This window comes from Tamandua tetradactyla, chromosome 8 (assembly GCF_023851605.1).
Source record: "Tamandua tetradactyla isolate mTamTet1 chromosome 8, mTamTet1.pri, whole genome shotgun sequence".
NCBI classification, from domain to species: domain Eukaryota; kingdom Metazoa; phylum Chordata; class Mammalia; order Pilosa; family Myrmecophagidae; genus Tamandua; species Tamandua tetradactyla.
Window position 1 is genome coordinate 116,629,714 of NC_135334.1, and position 13,533 is coordinate 116,643,246.

The 13,533-nt window shown below is 38.2% G+C and overlaps 1 long non-coding RNA gene and 1 other non-coding gene across 3 annotated transcripts in view; both read right to left on the minus strand.

Moving 5' to 3' along the window:
- LOC143643755 (uncharacterized) overlaps positions 1-3,974 on the minus strand; it is a 153,819-nt gene extending 149,845 nt beyond the window's left edge. For both annotated transcript variants that reach the window (XR_013156374.1, XR_013156375.1), the window contains exon 1: positions 3,743-3,974. This is a non-coding gene — a long non-coding RNA (uncharacterized LOC143643755). The remainder of the gene's footprint in view (positions 1-3,742) is intronic.
- LOC143645442 (U4 spliceosomal RNA) lies at positions 2,919-3,059 on the minus strand. The gene has a single exon (XR_013157147.1). It is a non-coding gene; the product is annotated as a U4 spliceosomal RNA (small nuclear RNA).
- Positions 3,975-13,533: the final 9,559 nt, after the last annotated feature.

A 13,533-nucleotide genomic window follows, 5' to 3' on the forward strand; every position in this document is an offset into this window, starting at 1 on the left:
TGGTGTGGCTTGATTCAAAGACAGTATGCTTTCATACATATAATGGTTGGGTCAAATACGTAAAAGAAGCATAGGAAGGAAAGATTTCAAAATTTAGGATATTTTCCACAGGCTGGGTTAACTGAACAAAAAGATAATGGGAAAAGGGTAAATGTAAACAAACAGTACACTTATTTGATTCTTTGCATACAAACACATATAGTTTAGATACTTGTGCTATTTTAAATCTATTATATACTCCAGGAAAGCCATGTTTCAATTCTGATCCAATCTTGTAGGGACAGCCATTTCTTTTAATCCTGATTTAATAATGTAGGTTGGAATCATTTAATTAGGCTAGTTCTGTGGAGATATGACACACCCAACTGGTGGGAGATGTGACTCCACCCATTCCAGGTGGGTCTTCATTACCTTACTGAAATCCTTTAAAAGGAAACATTTTTGGAGAAACAACAGGGCCTAGAGAAATGACAGAAGTCTCAGAGCCGACAGAATCTTCCAGTAGAGCTGACACAGATACAGACATATGGAGATAACTTGGAGCGCAGCAGACATTGCCATGAGATGTTAAGCAGTCAGAACCTGGCGAGGCAGATGCCAGCCATGTGACTACCCAGCTGACAAAGGAGATCCTAACCCACGGACTTTCTTTGAATTAAGGTAACCTCTTGTTGGGGCCTTAGTTTGGGTGTTTTCATTGCCTTATAACTGTAAACTTATAATTTATTAAATTCCCCTTTATAAAAGCCATTCCACTTCTGGTATACCTCATTCCGGAAGCTTGCAGCCTAGCAAAATACTTCATGGATTTTAGCTAATCAATTAAAATATGGAAAGCCTAGATCATAAATTCCAGGCAGGGACTCTAAATATTTCATTAAATTTTCCACTTTGTGATATGCAGTGAAGGCGTCACATGAATGACAGTGGTCTATGACAGATGTTTTTCCAGTAAGCATCTAGTAAAGGAACCAAAATGAAACTAATTTAGATTTCGTACCACTAGCTTACATGACCCCTGATGCAGAGGCTGTAATATTTTGTTAAAGACCTTATGTCTGATTAAAAGCTGCCGCTTCTTTTTTTTGCCTGTACTGGGCCCCAACTCTAATATTTATTATTTTGGTCCATGAGAGATTACCTCGCTCATGACTCTGAATTTCTCAAATTTTCATTGCCTAATAATTGCCGTGAAAATGCTTTACCTCATCTGTATCCCCTTCAAGGGTAAAACCAGTCAGCATGACTGGCAAGAATGTCCCAGATCCCTTTTCTTAACTGCTTTGCAAAACACCATCTATTAATACCAAAGTAAATTTATTCTTGTGCTATAAATATATATTGCTATATTTTGCTGTACCAGCACGCGCAGATAGCTTGTAAAAATATTTTATGGAAAAATAAATTAGAAATTGTCATTTACTCACCAATTTAGTACCATTTTTCTTTAGGAAAATAGAAGATGGAGACAGAGATGGAGATTGCAGAGGAGGAGGGAAGGGAAAGGCAAAGAGAGATGGAAGAAGAAGAGAGGGGAGAAAAAGGAAAGCAAGAAAAACCTTCAGATCCTTGGGTTAATAATAAATGGATGCAACTAAACATTGAGTTGACAGGTCCTTGAAATGGAAGAGATATATAACATCACTTCTCCATTCCTTCAGCAACTTGGTCTCCGGAAGTTCTATTCATTTCATAATGGTCTTCCACCACTTTCATTCTAATATTCTATGTAAAATAATATTCTAATCGCATAATAGTAAGCTTCCAGTCCTTCTATTCATTATAGTTTTTATGTGACTGCATTAGAAGATTGCAACTGTATTCTATTTTTCTGAGCTATTTTGAAATCGATTAATGAGTTAATAGATGATAACCTAATTTCACTCCCATTATGGACTGTGTGGTATTTTGAATTTCATGTTTCATTGTTCTTCCGCTAACTGTAAATTTTATTACTTCATTGCATAGCAAGAGATGAAAGAGCTTTCTTAAAAACGGATTAATTTGCTATTCAGGAAATGTATCAAAAGTACTTGTTTCCTGCTCTCTCACAAGGCATTGTAAATCCCAAACTATCTGAATGTAGAGATCATGAACTCATGATTCCTCAGGAAAATTTCTTTCTCTCCCATCAAGGGCTGACCACTGCAAGTCCCTCGAGTTAGGCTTAGGTTTTTCTTTTGTACAGAGGAAATAATCAGTGGAGGGAAACAGCATGAACGGTTAGGGTGATCAGATACTAGATCTGAGAATATTTTATTTTGAAGTAGCGTGTTTTCTGGGTTGCCGGGTTAAAGATGAGGGGTGTGGAGGAAGCAGAAAAACTTAACAAAGTTTGGTTACAAGCATTATGTTGTAATTGGTCAGTGGGGACAAGTAGTTCAGGATAAAGGGAACTGGACCTCCAACCAACCAAAGTGGCAGCTAAGATGTTCCCCCCTCGCAGAACTTTTAAACAACCAGCAAAAACTGGCAACTCATTTTCTTCCTCAAAACTCCTGAAAACAGTTAAAAGGTTGCAATAAGTGTGCAAGTGCTAATCAAACTTAGGGGAAGCTTGTGGCATCCTTGCTGTCTCTTCACACACACCCTCCCTAGAACAATACAGAGCCAGGGTGAGAAGAGCAACCCCCGCCATGTACGCGCTGGGGTGCTTGTATATCAGTGCCAATTCGGTGGAAGCCTGAGAGAAAACTAGGAAACTTGTCTTGGGCTCACCCTACCAGATTCTGCGAGGTAGATAAAGAAACTATCTGCAAACTATGAAGGCAGTTCAAAAAACACAGATCAAAAGATTACCAGTATTCAGCCGTATATACAACAACTAAAAAAAATCGAAAACTTCTCACGCAAGGAATAACAAATTAACACAGAACTCTAAAGACATATATATATATTTTTTAACCATTAAACTTCAGTCTCCGTAGAGACTGTCAAAAATTGCCAGCGCCGACTATATTTCAAGTCGTCACGGCGGGGTATTGGGAAAAGTTTTCAATTAGCAATAATCGCGCCTCGGATAAACCTCATTGGCTACGATACTGCCACTGCGCAAAGCTGAAAACACCGTCCCTTCGGCGCTTCCCCACGGATGGTAGCAGCTTTTACAATGAGGGTGAGACACTAGCAATGCATTCATCTATATAACGTGTTTTTACTGGTGCGGTTATATTAAAACACTTTTTCGTAGCATTTTTCTTGCTGTTGGCTCATCTCACGTAGTACATTCAGATTTCGCAAACTAGAGAACAGTCGCTTGGGACGCTGGGGACTCTCATGCAAATCAGTCTGACGTCATAAAATTGACCGGCTTGAATTGAAAGTTTAGCCGAGTGTCAGTTAAAGTGACAAAAGGACTGGCTGGTTAAAGGAGTACGAAAACAGGAAGAACGCTCTGTGGGGGACACTTTTTTTTTTAGGGAGGAAAGGAAGGAAAGAAAGACAGAGAAGGAAGGAAGGATGGAAGAAAGGGAAACATTTTCTTATTTTTATTATATTTTGTTTGTTTGTTTGTTTTTTACATGGGCTGGGGCCGGGAATCGAACCGGGGTCCTCCGGCATGGCAGGCAAGCACTCTTGCCCGCTGAGCCACCGCGGCCCGCCAATGTGGGGGACACTTTTAAAGAAAGGAGAAAATCGCAAACGCCAAAGAAACAGAGACCAAAAAAAAAAATAAACCTTCCAACGCAAACGAAGAGCCAGAAAGCTAAAAAAAAATATGAATGACAATAAAAGCACGTACTTGCCACAATATATATAAGAAAGCATGGCTAGAAAACTTCCGTTGTTAGCCCCTTAGACGCTCTTCGTTACATGTCAGCGAAGTCGAACCGAAAGTTCATGCTTGGTAGCGGCGATACTTCTTATTTTTGAGTACGCTAACTAAACAAACCTGACACGAATTATATCTTTAAACTCACGGCAGAAACTTAAAAACAAATTAACTATAACTATCCTGTAAACAACTAATTACAGCACTGCTACGAAAACATAAACCCCCCACTGATTTCATCATTCCTAAAACGAAGGTCCCTATTACAGAAAGGGCAAGTTTTATTCTCATAGAAAAATGTTTACTCATTGTTTGAGTAGAAATTAGACAACAATATAAAAATATCTTGTAACAGAGAGGCTGTTTTTAAAGATAGTAGCTTGTTATACATAACCAGGTTTTAGAGAGTCGTGAAGCAAAGCATCATGGGAGAGCACATGCTAATTGACTGAGCAATTTGGAAAATTTGAGGGACGGTTTGAAGTGGGCCCATTGTCTGATGCTACTGAGTTCGCTTCCGATTCACCGTGCAACTTCAAAAAAGTTTTCTATGGACATTTTAATTCGGAGGAGAGACAGCCAAAAGAAAGAGGCTTTACTTCTACAGAAACACTCACAGTACATGAAATTTGAGGTCACTTTCACCTTTATTGGCTATTTTCCTTTGTGAGATGTAAAGGTATTAGAAACCTACATCTAGACTTGTTTCCCAGAACTGTAGTCTCCAAAATTTATTTGGTTCTTTCCAGTCATTGATAGACAAATATTGGTCTCTGAAAAAGGAGATTTTTTTCACATTTTGCTATGAAAAATTTCAACCATGGCATTCTTCCTGATAGGAGAGTTAAGCTGTAAAAGGAGACCAGCAGCCAAAGCATAATTTATGTGCAAAGGCTATGAAAGGTGCATTTTGCCTTTGTTTTGGTTAGCTTTTGGCACTCAAGGAAATCTCTGTCATATCTCTACATGGATAAAAACAACAAGAACAGGCAGCTTAGGGACTAAATCCCAGAGTTAGCACTTTAAAATATTAAAATGTACAGTGTACAACAAAAGACTACCAGGCAAAGAAAGATATAGGAATGATGGCCCCTCTAAAGGAACAACATAAAAATCTAGACACCAAAAATGATGAGGATAAGACTAAGAACAAACTGGACAAACACTTCAAGAAATTATCCTAAATATGCTCAACGAGACAAAGAAAAATATGGAGAAAGAATGAAACAACAGCAAGAAAACAGAGAATGAACAATATGAGGCTATCAGTGAAGAAATAGAAATTTTAAGAAGGAACCAAATAGACCTACTGGAGTTGAAGACTTTAATAACTGAAATGAAAAAAATCCCTGGATGGTTTTCCCAATCAGCAGCAGATTGGAGGTGACAGGAGAATCAGTGGTAAAGAAGGCAATTGAAATAATTCAGGCTGAGAAGCAGGAAAAATAAAATGCAGAAAGCAAACAGATAATAAAATAACTGTGAGACAATGCCAAGTGTATCAATTTACACATTGTGGGAGTCCCAGTAGGAGAAAAAGAGAAAAGTCAGAAAATTTCTTCAAAGAAATAATGAAAGAAAAAACTTCCCAAATTTAACAAAACACACACATATGCACATTAAAGGACCCCATCAAAGCCTAATAAATACGAAGAAAACCATGCTCAAATACTGTCATGGTTAGGGACAGGTGACAACTTGGCCAAGTTGTGGTACCTGTTCATTTGATTGGGCAAGCGCTGGCCTGTCTGCTGCAATGAAGACATTTCATAGGATTAGGTCATGATCATGTCAGCTACATCCACAGCTGATTCCATTTGTAATCAGCCAAAGGGGAGTGTCTTCTGCAATTAGTGATGCTAAATGCAATCATGGGAAGCCTTTTAAGGAGGACTCAGAGGAGACAGGTTCCATTCCTGCTTTGGCTGGTGATCCTCTCCTGTGGAGTTCGTCCAGGCCATCCATCGGAGTCATCGGCTTCGCAGCCTGCCCTGTGGATTTTGGACTCTACGTTCCTACGGTCACGTGAGACACTTTCATAAATTTTATATTTGCAAGTGTTCCCTGTTGATTCTGTTTCTCTAGAGAACCCTAACTAATACAAATACATAGAAATCAAATTGTGGAATGTCAAGGACAAGACAAAGTTCTGAAAGCTGCAAGAGAAAAGCAATGTGTTACACACAAAGGAATCCCACAATGATTAATTGCTGAGTTGTCATTAGAAACTATAAAAATAAGAAGGAAACAAAATGAAATATTTAAAGTGCTGATAGAAAATAATTATCAACCAATAATTTTAATAATTTTATATATAATGAAACTGTCTTTCAAAAATGATGATGAGAGTAAGACATTCCCAGATAAACAAAAGTTGAGGGAATTTATCACCACTATATCAACCCTAAAAGCTATGCTAAAGGGAGTTCTTCAGACTGAAAGGAAAGGGCACTAAACAATAAAGTGGCATAAAGAAGTTAAAACCTCCAATAAAAGTAACCATATGGATAACTAGAAATGCTGGTATTATCATGTTGTATTTTTTATATGAAACTCCACTTTTTAAGTCTTTTAAGTTCTAAAATGCAAATGCATAAAGCAATGATAAATCTATGGTATTAAATGTATATATATATAGACACATATATATATCTATACATATATTATATATATTATATATATAGACACATATATATGTATATATGTACATATAATGTATATATATGGTATACATTATATACATATAAGGACATAATGTGTAACACGTTCAAACAAAAGATAGGAGGATGCAGGGTATAGGGAAACTATATGTGTATGCTATTGAAATTAGTTGATATCAAATCAAAAGTCCTATAGTAACCACAAAGAAAGTTTCTGAAAAATACAGAGAGAAGTAAATGAGAAGGAACTAAAAAAGGTGCCATACAAAAAAATGAAATGAAAGTAGACATTAATAGAAGAATTAGGGACAAAAAAGGCATGACTTACAAGGACATAATAGCAAAATGGCAGAAGAAAGTTCTACATTATCAGTAGTTACTTTAAGTGTAAATGGATTAAGCTGTCCAGTTAAAAGGCAGAGATTGCCAGAATGGTTACAAAACTGTTTACAAGAAGCTCACATTAAACTCAAAGAAAGTAACAGGATGGAAAACAGTATACATTGCAAATAGTAACCAAAAGAGAGCTGGGGAAGGATTGTGGAGTAGGGAGAAACAAGACTCAGTCCTTCCACCAGAACAACTGGAAAATAGGTGGGGAGTGTCTTAAGCAACTACTTTGAAGCTCCAAAGGCCAGAAAGACACCGTATAGCATCCAGGGAGGAAAGGAGGATGAGGCTGATAAATTACGGTAAAGAACGGCAAACTGCTCTCTCTGCGTGGCTTGCTACTGGCAGTTTTGCTGCAGGCTGACAAGGAGTCTAGGCCCTGGCTGGCTCCCTGATGACAGAAGGAGACATAAAAGTCCTATTCCCTGAGAACAGGGGTGATTGTGGTTTTTGGGTAGTGACTGGATCTCTGAGGGCCCAGCTCTGAAGGGAGCTATTGTTTCAACCCTCCCCAGAGAGGACTGTGGCAGTGGGGGTGGAGACTTAGACACTGCACTTCCTTGGGGCTGCAGGGAACTGTTGGTTGAAGGGCTGCATTTGCTGGGCAGGGTAAGAAAACCCAGCCTGGGGAGCTGTCAGAGAAGCTCTTGGTGCCCTTCCCGAGTCCCTCCTAGGAGCACCTTGGAGCTGGTCTGTGCCCCCTTTGTAAGTCCCTTCTCTTTTTTGGCTGGAAAAGACTGACTTGGGAAAGCCTTTTCCCTCTAGGCTAAAGCAGCTTGAAACAATGAGAGGAACGTAAAAAAAAAAGATTGAACAATCTCCGACAAAGGCCTGCAGCTTCAAACACCCAGGATAGAGAGGTCTGTATCCTGGGAATCTGTAAGCAGGGGAGCTCCAAAACTCTAACAAGTAAAAGCCTAGGACAAGACAGATTCCCAGAAAAACAGGGAAGACCCTGCACATTGCATTCACCTTGGGCTCAGCTTCCAGATAGGAAGGCCGAAGCACAGGAAAGTAGCTGTTTTATCACCACCTGCTTAGAAAAGCAAGAAACAGATGCCTCAGGGAATAAATCCCAGAATTTGCATTCTGAAATATTACAGTGTACAGTGTGCAACAAAAGAGTACAAGTAAAATAATAACAACAACAACAACAAAAAAAAACAAACAGGAAATTATGGCCCATCCAAAGAAAAAGGGAAAAAATCCAGAAAACATCATAAAAGTATATGAGAATGTGGATATACAGAAGTGATTCTTTTGAAAATGATCTTAAAAACAATGAAAGAGATAAAGAAAAATACAGAAAGAACTAAAGAATGCCATAAAAAAAATGAATGAGCAATATGAGAGACTTAATAAAGAGAAAAATACTTTAAACACAATAACTGAAATGAAAAATTCTCAAAAGTGTTTCAAGAGCAGATTGGAGCTAGCAGAAGCAAAGATAAGTGAATTTGAAGACAAGACACTTAAAATGAGCCAGGCTGAAGAATCAAACAGAAATATTAAAAGTGAATATATGGTGGTGATGTTGGTATTTTTATTATGACTGCTTTGTGTTATAATACGATGAATCAAATAATTATGTTGCTGTCATTAAGAACCAATTTTTTTTCATGTGGCTGAAAGAGATAAAGATGTAAGATGTATTTGATTTGACAATATAAGGAGCTCTTAGGACACACTCCCCAGTTGTAGCAGATGAGGGGGAGATATATAGATACAGCAACAATAAAAAATAATGTATAATATTTAAAGTATCTGGAAATGGGTCCTAAGAGCATACAGTAAGTTGAGAAACATTTATTGAAGAAAATCTATTAAATCTTAGTAAAAACAGTGAGTCTGTGGTGTTGAGCCAGTCTCTCCTTCCCTCTTCCATGCCCAGGTTGATGGAAACTCCACTCCAGCTGAGTATAGCCAAGATCATAGGGCTCTCTTTCTCCTACGGTTCCTAGTCTTGGATCCAGGTATTTTTCCAAGAGGGGAAGGATGTTGAAATTTCTCATCCTATTTCCTGCTACCTGTTGAGAGGCTAAGCTCTGGATGAGTGCCTCTTAGAGGATCTTTGAAAAAAGTAATTGCCGAAAACATCCCAGATTTGATGAAAAACATTAATCTATATCCAAGAACTTCAAAAACTCCAAGTAGAACAAATACAAAGATATCCGCAAACAGACACATCATGGGAAAAATGATAAGGAGCAAATCTTGAAAGCAGCGAGGGAAAAATGACTTGCAAAATAAGAGGGAAAACTGTGAAGGGGTATATGGAAACAGTATTTTCTGCATGATCTTTCTGTAAACCTATAACTACATGATACAAAATAAATTTTTAAATAATTATTTTAAAAATGCATATAGCCTAAGATAGCAATGGGACGCAATCAAGTGCACCAATATATGCATTATGGGAGTTCCAGAAGGAAAAGAAAAAGAGAAAGTGTCAAAAGGAATAGTCAAAGAAATGACAGAGAACTTGCCAAACTTAGCAAAAGAAGTGAATATTCACATCCAAGAAACTCAGAGAAACCAAACAGGATAAACATGAGGAAAAATACACCTCACAATATAGTGATTCCACTATCGAATGCAAAGGACAAGGAGAAAGTTCTGAAAGCTGCAAGAGAAAAGCAACTTGCTATGTACAAGAGAGTATCAGTTAGATCAAGTGCAGGTTTCTCATCAGAAAACATGGAGGCAAGAAACAAAGAGCTGAAAGAAAACAACTGCCATGCAATAATTTTATATCCAGGGAGCCTCTCTTTCAAAAATGAGGAAGAGAGTAGGTGGAGCAAGATGGTGGCATAAGGAGGTGTGGAATTTAGTTAATCTTCTAGAATACATAGTAAATACCCAGGAACTGTCTGGAACAACTGTTTGGGGAACATCCATGTTCAGACACACATTGTACACCAGTTTGGAATGGGAGGAAGGGCGAGATCCCAGCAGAGAACTATTGTGGAGATGAATGTATAACTATGTGATTCTACTAGGAACCATTGATTGTTTGCTTGGGATGGATTGCATGGTGCATAAATAAAACTGAAGAATAAACAGAAAGCTCCTTGTACTGGGGAAAATGTGGAGAGAGCTATGCACCTATTCACTGTTGGTAGGGAAGTAGAATGGTGTGGTCTCTCTGGAGAGCAGTATGGAGGTTCTGCAGGCAAACTATAGGATTGCCATATGGTCCTACAACCCCATTATTAAGTATATACTTGGAGGAACTGAAAACGTGAACACAAAGGGATGTTTGCAGTATTCACAATTTGTAGTGGGTGGAGGCGGTCTAAGATACATCAACTGATGAACTGAAGTGCAAACTGAAGTCTGAACTGTGGTGCATACATACAATAGAATATTGAACAGCTGCAAGAATGAATGAAGTTGTGAGGCATGCAACTAAGTGAATGAACCTTCAGGAAGATATGCTGAGTGAAATAAATCAGAAACGAAAAGACAGATACAATGTCTCACTAATATGGACTAACTATAATGTGCAAACTCTGAGAATTGAATTTGAGGGCATAGATTTTCAGGGGAAGTCTTATTATAAAGGTTCCTAGATTGTAAATTGTACTGGTTTGAAACTGTTGTGACCCCCAGAAAAGACACAGCATATGTGTCCCCCATATTCTTTAATCCTGATTTAATATTGTAGGACAGGCTCTCTTTGATTAAGTCATTCCCATGGAGATTGTGGTCAGGATCTTTTGATTAATTGATTTTCATGGAGCTGTGTCTCCAGCCTTTCAAGGTGGGTCACTTACTGGACTCTTAAGTATTCCTTAAGAAGGAACAATTTTGGAAAACACTTCAGAGCAGACACAGGCAGAGATGTTTGGAGATGAAGAAAAAAAAAATATCAGCAGGAAAGCTGCTTGAAACTAGAAGTCAAAGACCCCAGCAGGTGCCAGCCACATGCCTTCCCAGCTGACAGAGGTGTTCCAGAGCCATCGGCCTTTCTTGAGTGAAGGTATCTTTCCCTGAATGCCTTAGTATGGATATTTTTATAGTCTTAGAACTGTAAACTTGCAGCTCAATACATCTCCTTTTTAAAAGCCATTTGAATCATTTCTGGCATATTGCATTTCAGTAGCATTTTACAAACTAAAACATAGCTTTTACAGAGGTTCACAGCTGTTCCTGAGTTGTAACAGTTCTAAATTCTGAGATGCTGAGCTCTTTGTGCATATCCTGGTTGTTTCCTGGAACTTCAGTTATCAGTGTGACACCTGAAACTCAGAGCTTGAGTTCTGCAGCTATGAAAGCATTAACTCATATAGCAGCTGTTTAAGAAATTTGACAAAGAGATCACACTTCAATAAGAGATATGAATGAAGCTGATCTGGGTAGGACAAAGGTAAATCAGAATACAGGGTAAAGGATGATAAAATCCATATCTTAAAACTTCAACTTCTGTGTGATATCAAAAGAAGGGATGTTTATTCGGTGCAAACTTCACATTTTCTGTAGCACACTAGTTCATTTAGAATGTAGGGTCAATTTGTTTTACTTCCATGATTACATGGAATCTTGAATAAGGTGTGGGATCTTGTTGGTTTGTACAAGTTTGTGTGATGCTCCAATATATTCCGGAGTAATCTGGGCAGAAAATATAAAAATATTTGCAAAGCCCCTTTGAGGAGCTGGGGGAGAATGTGGAAATGTTGAGCTTCCCCATCTGGGCAATTCCTGATACTCTTATAAGCATTAGGGACTATCACTTGATAGGTCAAGTGCTTGGTCTTGGGGCTTGCCTTTATGAAACTTACCCCTGCAAAGGAGAAGCTAAGCCTTACTATTATTATGCCTAAGAGTCACTTCCAGAGAACCTCTCTTGTTGCTCAGATGTGAACTCTCTCTCTAAGCTCTCTCTCCAAGGGCAGGTAAACTCACTGCCCTCCCATCTTATGGGACATGACTCCCAGGGGCGTAAATCCCTCTGACAATGTGGAACAAGACTCCTGGGGATGAGCCTGGACCCAGCTTCATGGGCTTGAGAAAGCCTTCTTGACCAAAAGGGGAAAGAAATATGAAATAGAGTTTCAGTGGCTGAGAGATTTCAAATTGAGTTGAGATGTCATTCTGGAGGTGATTCTTATGCATCATATAGATATTCCATTTTAATTTTTATGTATTAGGATAGCTAGAAGCAAATACCTGAAACTGTTGAACTGTAATCCAGTAGACTTCATTTTTGAAGATGATTGTATCACTGTATAGCTTTTAGGTGTGACTGTGTGATTGTGACTGACACTCTGTTTATCCAGTGCATGGACAGATGAGTAAGATAATGAAGACACAGTATAAATAAATAATGAGGGAGGGGTAATAAGGAGTATGGTATGTTCTAGGTGTTCTTTTTTATTTTTATTTTATTTGGAGTAATGAAAATATTCAAAAATTGATTGTGGCAATGAATGCAAAACTGCCAACTACTGTTATACAGTTTTGATGATTTATATATCTCAATAAAATTGCATTAAAAATGAAAGAGACTACTTACATTTATGCCTAACACTTACTTCCAGAAAACCTCTTTTATTGCCCAACCCTGGCCTCTCTCTGAGCTCATCTTTCCAAGTGAAATCATTTCCCTCCCCACTACAAGGGACCTGACATCCAGGGATAAACATCTCCCTGGAAATATGGGACATGACTCCCATGGATGGGGCTGGCCCTGGCTCCGTGGGATCGACAATGTCTTCCTGACCAAAAGTAGAAAAGAAATGTAGCAAAGTAAGGTATCAGTGGCTAAGAGAGTTCAAATAGAATCAAGAGGCTATTCTGGTTGCTACTCTTAGGCAAGCTTTAGCTAGATATTGCTAACTACGATGGTTTGCCAAACCCCAACCAAAACCATTCTTGTTAACTCTAAAGAATAACTAGGCCTCTATCTTAAATTCTACAAAGTTTCGTGTGCTAAGATTATTCTGCAGAAACTTAGAATCTCCACATTATTCCTAGGCCAGATAAGTCCTGAAACCCAGAGGGACCAGCCTCTCCAAGAACATGAACTAGTTCCATCCCCCATTCCATATTATTGACACCCCTTTCCAACATGAAAAAGTTAGAATGAACATAGCCCAAACATGCCTAAAGATTGGGAGAAGGATCAAAGAAGAAGGCGGAGTTATAACAGAGAAGACAGGATTTAACTGCTGAGTCATTACATTGATATTTCAGTCTAGTCTCCAAAGTCTTGGAGCAGCTAGAAGGTAAAATAGAAAACTGTGGAACTGTAGCCCATACCAAACTTTGAAATCTGTTCTACAGCTATTTGTTATGATGTGCTTTGGAATTTATTGCTTTTTGGTATAAATATATTATATTTCAAAATAAAAAATGTTTTAAACAAATGGGAGAGATTAACATATTCTCAGATAAACAAAAGCTGAGGTTGTTCATCACAACTAGATCTGTTCTACAAGCAATGCTAAAGGGAGTTTTTAGTTTTTCAGATTGAAATCAAAAGGCACTAGACAATGGAGGAAAGCAGCATAATGAAATAAAGACCTGTGGTAGAGATAACTGTTTGGGTAATTATAAAGGCGAGTATTATTGTAATGTATTGTTTGGTATGTAGTGCCACTTCTTGCTTCCTACAGGTACTAAAATGCAAATGCATAAACTGTAATGATAAATCTATGTTTTCGAACATATAATGTACAAAGATATAAGAAGCAGCAAATATGAAAATGA